The sequence below is a fragment of the Panthera leo genome, chromosome B3, assembly GCF_018350215.1.
Source record: "Panthera leo isolate Ple1 chromosome B3, P.leo_Ple1_pat1.1, whole genome shotgun sequence".
Classification (NCBI taxonomy): Eukaryota; Metazoa; Chordata; class Mammalia; order Carnivora; family Felidae; genus Panthera; species Panthera leo.
In genome coordinates, this window is record NC_056684.1 from 101,241,613 (window position 1) to 101,250,299 (window position 8,687).

At 39.7% G+C, this 8,687-nt stretch overlaps 1 long non-coding RNA gene across 1 annotated transcript in view; it reads right to left on the minus strand.

Moving 5' to 3' along the window:
- The window catches only part of LOC122222721, a 153,603-nt gene extending 151,360 nt beyond the window's left edge, over window positions 1–2,243 (minus strand). The window contains exon 1 of the long non-coding RNA XR_006203818.1: window positions 2,170–2,243. This is a non-coding gene — a long non-coding RNA (uncharacterized LOC122222721). The remainder of the gene's footprint in view (window positions 1–2,169) is intronic.
- Window positions 2,244–8,687: the final 6,444 nt, after the last annotated feature.

Consider the following 8,687-nt stretch of genomic DNA (forward strand, 5'->3'; position numbering starts at 1 on the left):
TAATAACACTGCATGCTTCCAGAACACTTTTATCCAAAGATCTCAAAGCATTTTCAAATGTTAATTAAGCCTCCACCATCCTGGAAGATAGCAATGCCAGTCTTGCTGTTTAAATACTGTATTCCAGAACACAGGTTGTTCTAATCACTAAGAGGGGAAAATGGAGGCCTCTCTGAGCAAATTCAGTGCATAAGCCACTACCCAAACACTTATGACACCCAAAATTCTCCTACCTCTCCTGGGAAACCACAGCAGCATCTCTGTTCTAAATTGTTCCCTACTCCCACTGATTGTTTCCACTGGAAGAACCACATCCAAGAAAAAAAGTTAGAAGAGGAAGGGGAGAAAAAAAGGCTTTCTAATAGTTCTACTTGGATAGGGGTAGAAATGTAGGTAGAAATATAAGCAATGTATATCTGCAAATACATAATCATTCCCAATAAACAGCAAGGTTCCTTTGTTACACGCTTTTTCCTTATCATGATGCCCAGAAGGTAGAAAATAAACAACTTTTCCCAAGGCTTAAAAATGTTCACAACACAGTTAATCTGCCCTCCTATTTCACAGGCATCATGGACTGTTCTGATAATCCCAGAGAGCAGTCAGATTTCAGGTAGTTTATGTATCTTTTAGTCTATATAAAAGAAGACCATGTAACAATGAAACGTCCCTCAAGATCTGCCTTGCCTCCTTTCCAGTTTCATCTCCCTCCACTCTGCCACACTGGCTTTCTCTCCATCCTTCCAAGGGGCCAAAATTTTTTTCTACCCTGGGGTCTTTGAAGAGGATTTTCCTGCTGCATAGAATGCTTTATCTCCTATTCTCAAAAAAAAAAAAAAAAAAAAAATACCACTCTTAGTTCCCAGATTAAAAGTCACTTCTTCAGAGAAGACTTACCTTTCTATTATTAAATTAGCTTCTAGAGTGCCTGGGTGGCTCATTGGGTTGAGTGTCCAACTCTTGATTTCAACTCAGGTCATGCTCCCAGGGTTGTGGGATCGAGTCCCATGTAGGGCTCCCCACTGAGCATGGAGCTTGCTTGAGATTCCCTGTCTCTCTCTCTCTCTCTCTCTCTCTCTCTCTCTCTCTCTCTCTCTTTCTCTCTCTCTCTCCCTTTGGAATTCTCCCCAGCTAGCTCTCTCTCTCTCTCTTTCTCAAAAATAAAAATAAAATAAAATAATAAATTAGTTTCTATTATTCTCTTTAATGACAGATTGTTTTGATTACAATATAATGAGATTTCCTTTGTTTAGTGTCTCCCTTCTGGATTATAAACTCCATGAAAATAGGCACTGTGCCTGTTCTGTTCACCACTGCCTAAACCTCATGCTTGGCACTTTGGATGCCCTCATAAAATATCTGCTGAGTAAACTGAATGAATGAATCTTTTAACCCAGTTTATAAATCATATTTTTCTCTTGCAGTGATATTTATAGGATCCAGAGGACAACAGAGAAATAGATATAAGAAGTTTGGCTGTCATTTTTTAAGGTCTTATTTTCTATTAATACTGAGAATAGCAAACAATCTTGGAAGTACAAGTAAATATGATTTACAGTAAATGTTAAGCATCTAAAGTAGGTGTTTTACCTATATTATCTTATTTACTGCTCACAACAACCTCGAGGGATGGACACTACTATTGTTCTCATTTTGCAGTCAGAAAGACCAAGTAATTTCCCCTTGTCTCCACTTATTCATTTATTGAGCATTCACTGTTTGCCAGGCACTGCAGTGGTGGATCAATGAACAAGACAGCCATGGCCTCCTGATTGGGGCCTTTGTCCTTGGTCCTCCACACCAATAATAGCACAGTGCATTCTGTCATGTAGTTGGTGTTCAACTGTAAACAGTGAGAATCGGGTTTAAAAAAAAAAAAAAAAAAAGATTCAAGAACTATGATTGAATCCCTTCAGAGTTTGAAACGTCCCACAATACTGCTTTACTACCAGTGCTCCTTACTGACTTTCCTGGGGGGACATATGATTTGCCATTCATTCTGTAAAGACGCAGAGTGCAGAAGGAGGTCACAAATCACTCTGATATTCTAATAAAAAATACAGTGATCGATGATGAGAGTTTTAATTGATGGTGCCACACTGCAGCCAAAATGATCTTTCTAAAACACAAATTTGAAAATCAGATCATGTCTCTTTTGTGATTTACTACCTTGTAGGGCTTCCCAATGGCCTTGGGACAGAGTCCAATCTCCCCGTCTCCTTGATGTGGCTGCAAGAGCTTGGCTGCCTCCTTGGAATCATGTCTCTTCACTGACTTCACTTGCTTGTCTGCAGTCTTTGTAAAAAAAACATTTAACTCCTCCAACACCTCTAGGCCTTAAACATGCTGGACCATCTTTAGCAACACCTTCCCTGCATTCCACACCATCACTACCACTCTTTACCTGTGTCAAGTGGAGGGTTTATTTGTGTGGAGGGTTTTTACTGGGAAATGCTCTTAGGAACAATACCTGTGAAGAGGGAGGGATGCAGGATTGAGCAGAAGGAAAAACTGAACTGCAATACAGGTTCATCTGAGGCCTCCACTGATCCTAAGAGGAGCTCTGGAACTGAGATGGACCTTCAGAGATGTCTGCATTAGGCAAGAAGCTTGACCTTTGAGGGCCTTGGTGGCTCAGTCGGTTAAGTGTCCGACTCTTCAGCTCAGATCATGATCTCACAGTTTGTGGGTTCAAGCCCCACGTTGGGCTCTGTGCTGACAGTGCAGAGTCTGCTTGGGATTATCTCTCCCTCTCTCTGCTCCTGTGCCACTCATGCCCCCTCTTTCTTTCTCTCAAAATAAATAAATAGAAACTTTAAAATAAAAATAACACTATATTATTTAAAAAAAAAAAAAAAGAAGTTTAACCTTTTACCCCAGTTGCCCCTGGAGATGGAGATAACCTTGAGCAAGGAGGCTTCCTTCAGCAAAGGGCAATTTTTAGGGGAAGAACTAAGGTAAGAGCCATCAAAAAACAACCTTATTGCCAGCAGGGGAATGAGTGTCCCATCCCAGGGAGGTACCTAGATGGTGTACCACAACATCCACTGCAGTCTGGCTAACTCTGGTCATCTTTCCAGTCTCGACTTAAATATCCCTTCCTAACTTTAAGGCTATCTCTAAAATAGTCTCTCCTGACTCCCTGGCCCTGGGGCAGATGCTCCTACAGAGCACCTGTTCCTCTGCCATTATGGCGTGCTTCACATTATATTACAATCATTTATTTATTTGTCTGTCTTCCCCCAGCAAAGTGTAACCACAGAAAAAGAAGGCACAGTGTTTATCTTATTAGCATTCTATCTACCAACATATAAATAATCATAACAAATTACAGAATGAATGACAAAATAAAGATCCTGTTTTGGTTTTTTAAAAAATGTTACACAAGGAGCACCTGGGTGGCTCAGTTGGTTGAGCGTCCGGCTTCGGCTCGGGTCATGATCTCATGGTTTGTGGGTTCGAGCCCTGAGTTGGGCTCTGTGCTGACAGCTCAATGCCTGGAGCCTGCTTCAGATTCTGTCTTCTTCAATCTCTCTGCCCCTCCCCCACTCATTCTCTGTCTCTGTCTCTGTCTCTCTCTTTCTCAAAAATAAATAAACATTTAAAAAAAAAAATGTTACACAAATGCCAAAAAAAAGTCTGAAAGACCAGTCACCAAAATGCTGTCCACTGTAGCAGGATGATGTGGGATTTTTATTTCCTTCATTATGCTTCCATTTAATTTTTATAAACACATTTGACTTTTTCTGTTTTTAAAAAAATTATCACTTTGAAGAAAAAAAAAACATGGCTCTTACTATAATAATAACTGGTATCGGGGCGCCTGGGTGGCTCAGTCGGTTGAGTGTCCGACTTCGGCTCAGGTCACGATCTTTTGGTCTGTGGGTTCGAGCCCCGCATCGGGCTCTGTGCTGACAGCTCAGAGCCTGGAGCCTGCTTCAGATTCTGTGTCTCCCTCTCTCTCTCTGCCCCTCCCCTGCTCAGGCTCTGTCTCTCTCTCTGTCAAAAATAAATAAACATAAAAAAATTTAATAAAAATAATAACTGGTATCAATAGACTCATCCCACATCATGACTTTATACGATAATTTATAGTGCATAAAGCAATTTTACATAAATGATTTTGTTGAATCTTGACCAAAAGTCAACAAAAGAAAAAAGGTAAGTATGAAATTCTGATTCCTACTGGATTGCAAAATAAAGCCAACCCTCTCAATCAAGAATGAGAGAATGTGCCCTCACAGCCTGGGAACCCAGTTGTCTAACATTTCTTCTTCTCTAACATGTTCATTTTTGATGAGGTCTTGCCGGGCTGTGGGGAAAACAGTGATATGGGGCAACCATATATAAGCTACCCCTCCCTATATTCCCTGAGTCTCACTGGCTACTTTCTCTGGCCTCACTTTTCTCTCCCTCCCTAGCCCTATTCATAAAAGAGAATATAATGCCTCTCCCGTGGCCTTATTTTCATCATTTGTTTGCACAAGCCTAATCTACAAGGCCAGCTAGAGTTAAAAGCCCTGTTTTCCCCTCACATCTCATATTCCCCTTCTCTCCTATAATGATAACACTTCACATATGTATAGCACTTCCCAGAAGGCTTCCGCATACATCACCTCGCTGGATCCTCCCAACAAACCTTTGAGGTCTGCACATCAGATACTATTACCCCCATTTTAGAGATAAGGAAACCAAAACACAGAGAGGTTACGTGACTTGCCAAAAATCACAGTTAGTTACTGATAAAGACAGGACTAGAATCTGGGTCCTTACAAAAAAGCCCAGAACCTTCTGCATTTTTGCTTTGATCTTGCAGTTGAGTGTATGACCCACTGATAGAGCCCCGCAGAATCTACAGCTGGTTACGAACTAAACTGATGAGAGCAAGATTATGGGTCCAATTTCTGAGCAGGCCAGTTGTGATCCTTGAGTTGAAGTGGGCTGATGTGTGCAGCAGATCAGCAAATCAAAGACCTAAGTTACAAAAGGGACTAGTTAGTTGAGAGTGTGTAGATGATTCAGCTCAATTCCATCATCATGGTGAGTTAAACACCTTAATTACCTATTCTTTTAAGCCCACATACACATATAAAACAACCATTTCTGTAAATAGACTATACAAATCACTTTCTGTCATCACAGAATTCTTGGGATGGTCCCAATTATACCTATTGCTATGGTACAATTAATGGCTCTCCCTTTCTCTTTAAAAAAAAATGTCCCAGTGTGGAGGATAATTTATATGGTCATCCCATATACATTTTACAGAGAACAAATGTGCAACTTCAGTAGACACTGAAGAGTATTGATTTTCAAAATGGCAAGGCCCAAATGTTTTAAGAAGGGTTGCTGTTATTGAAATACACTGCTGGAAAACTTCCCAGTGTTAAATGGCCTTCGCTAAAGACACAGTAAGACACACATCCCTTTGTGTTCTGTTGGGCTCAGGTTTTTAAATGTAGTGAAATTCTGGCTAGCTTCAATCCATTTGCTAGATGATTTTGGTTTTCCACACCCCATTCCCCCACCTGATATTATATCTTTGTCTCATTGCTTATCAGAAGTCTCCCTTTCCACATTCATTTTTAAAAATGAGAAGAAACAAATTAGAATTCACATTTTTTGGCTTAAAATTATAATGTCTTCTACATTTCCCAAAGGAAATCCCGCCAAGGCAATAGCCTAGACCAGTAGCTGTTTGCCAAAAGGTAAGAGGTAAGATTTTAGTGGTAATTCCAATTCAAGCCTTTGAGCTTGGGTCTTTTTCTCACCCATTTGAGATATGAGGAGAATACCTGCTCTCAAGTTGCTGAAAAACCAGGGCAGATGCCGTGACTCACACAACTGATGAACAATTGTATTTTGCTCTCCTTAGAAGTCCTAGTATTGCCTCGACATACAGACCTGGTCCTTGCTCTCAGGAAGCTTACATTCTCATTCTGAAGGACAGGTACAAGATAGTACATAATTAAATGCTAAAAGCATACATTCAGAATTCAGTGTGTGCCAGCCTAAGGAGAAAGTGGTATTGGTTGGAGTAGTAAGCAATCAAGTCAGTGTTCATACTTTTTCCTAAGAGACACCTAGACATCTCAAGAAAATCATCGAAGGTTATACAGCCACTTTCTCAAGGTCTCCGTGGATTCCTAATCAATGTTCAGCTGAACTTTTCTGAGTTTTGCACATGACTCCTCAGTGCACTTCATAGAAGTTCTCTCTCTCTCTCTCTCTCTCTCTCTTTTTACTTTTTCTTTTCTTTTTTTGGATGAATCCAATTCAGTCGTCTGAGCAAGCAAGGATGGCAAAATGCATATGAGATTCTGTGAGCCCTTTTTGCAAAGATCTGTCTTCCCCTATCACTGTAACAAGCATAACCAGACCACAGTCCTTTCTGCAGTCTACATATATAAAGATTATGTCTAAAAGACATAAGTAAACACATCCCAACCCATATCCCAGTAGAAAACAGACAGGAAGAGACATAGAACCTCAGATTCTTTGAAGCAAGAATTTAGCTATTCTGCAGTAATAGATCTCTCTTGCAATCATCAATCATCCAGCATTACTGAGTACCTACCAGATTCTCAAGTCAGGCACTATGATAATCTCTGCCCCACAGGAATACCTGAACTGGGGTAGTATTTCAATAGAGCTCATAGCCAGATACCAGACTGGGCTCCTTACACAGACTAATCCTTAAATTATCTTCCCAGTTAGCCCCATTTTACAGATGAGGAAACAAATGCTCAGAGAAAATACTATGCCCAAGGTTGCAGAGTGGTAAAGTAGGATTCAACCAGGGTTTGGGGGTTTCAAAGCCTCTGCTCTTTTTACCAACCATCCCGAGTTTCCTTTGTTCTCATTTTAATTGAGAGCCCTGTTAGTTGGCACTGCTTAAGAGAGGGATCTGATAACTGGATGTTTTTTCCACCAGATCCTCCCAGAAGAAGATGTCCTAACTTCAGTGCAACAAAAACCTGAGCGATAACATCAGATTTTGCCAGAATGAAGTTACATCCTGGCTGTCATACAGAAATCCAGGCCTCCGACAGTGAGCACACTATTATGTCACATTCTTTCAACAGCTCCAGGGGAACAGAGGAAAACAATGACGTGGGTAATTTAAAATAATAGAGGCTTTAAAAAAAAAAAAAGCTTTGTATCTGTCTTTTGAATTAATTATATAATTATTTGAGTTCCTCTCCACGTTTTTCAAATGTTAAATTACAATTATTCTGTAGTTACTAGAACAATGTTAGCTGAGTATTAAAGCAAGTCAGCCAAGAAAACACTGGACAGCTGAGAAACAACTCGGGGCCCAGCTTCCATGATGCCAAAACACTGGTGGCATCAAGTAGGTCACTAACTTGAGGAAGCCCTCAGCTTCCTCAAGAAGAAAATAAAGGGGTTGAACTAGAAGATTTATTTATTCAGTAAATATTGATTATCAATACACGGTCCTGGCTCTCAGGTTGTTTACAGTCTAGTGGAAGAGACAGATAAGAGGTCAAACAATTTCAATACAATGTGACAACTGCTATAAAAAGGTAGAGAGGGGGGTGCCTGGGTGGCTCAGTTGGTTGAGCATCTGACTCTTGACTTCGGCTCAGGTCACGATCCCACAGTTCATGAGTTCAAGCCCAGTGTCGGGCTCTGCACTGACAGTGTGGAGCCTGCTTGGGATTCTCTCTCTCCCTCTCTCTCTCTCTCTCTGCCCCTCCCCGGCTCTCTCTCTCAAAATAAATAAATAAACTTTAAAAAAAGGTAAATAGAGGATGTTGTGGAAGCGCATAATTCATTTGCAGGGTACAGGAGAGGGGTACACTGTAGAGTGAGTGACATGGAAAGCAGAGGCATAAAAAACCAAAGGCAAAGTGTGCATATGCAGAGGGTGGAGCCCGAGCAGTGACCTAGGCAGATAGAACAGTGAGGGCAAAGGCCTGGCAGGGGCTTTCACGGTTCCTTATGAACCATACAACTTGCTTCATATGTCTGCTTTGTGAAAAAGGCATCTGGGAGTGGACGTAGAGGAGACGGACAGGAAGGGGGGGTACCCATCATCAGAAGTCCAAACCAAAAGGAGTTTGCACTTTATTCATTTCTTCAGAAGTTATTTATTGATCTTACTCTGGGACAGGCATTTTTCTAGGTTCTGGGGTTACCAGAATAGTAAACAAGAGTGATAGGTTCCTATTTTTACTGAACAAAATAAGAATCCATTCAAGGGTTAAAGCAGGGAAATGTCATGGTCAGAGTTTTAGAAACAGCACAATGGTTGCAGGGTAGGAATGGCTTGGAGAAGGATAAGACTCTTTCAGCTGTAAAATTCTGACTCCATGATTTAAAACTCAGGATATAATAAATCATAAAACTTCCATGTTAATATTTATATTATGCATTATATATATTTTGTCATTATATGTCATAAATATATATGTCACATATATTTATATCATATATAAATACATACATAAATATATAATTAGATAGATAATTAGATAAAAATATATAATTATATTATTGGATATATATAAAAATATTTAATTAGATATATATCTGTTATCTAAATATATATATCTAAATATCTGTTATCTAGATATACATCTAAATATGTATATGTAATATACATATACAATATATAAAATTTTTTATATATAAAATATATAAATATTTTTATAAATATTTAT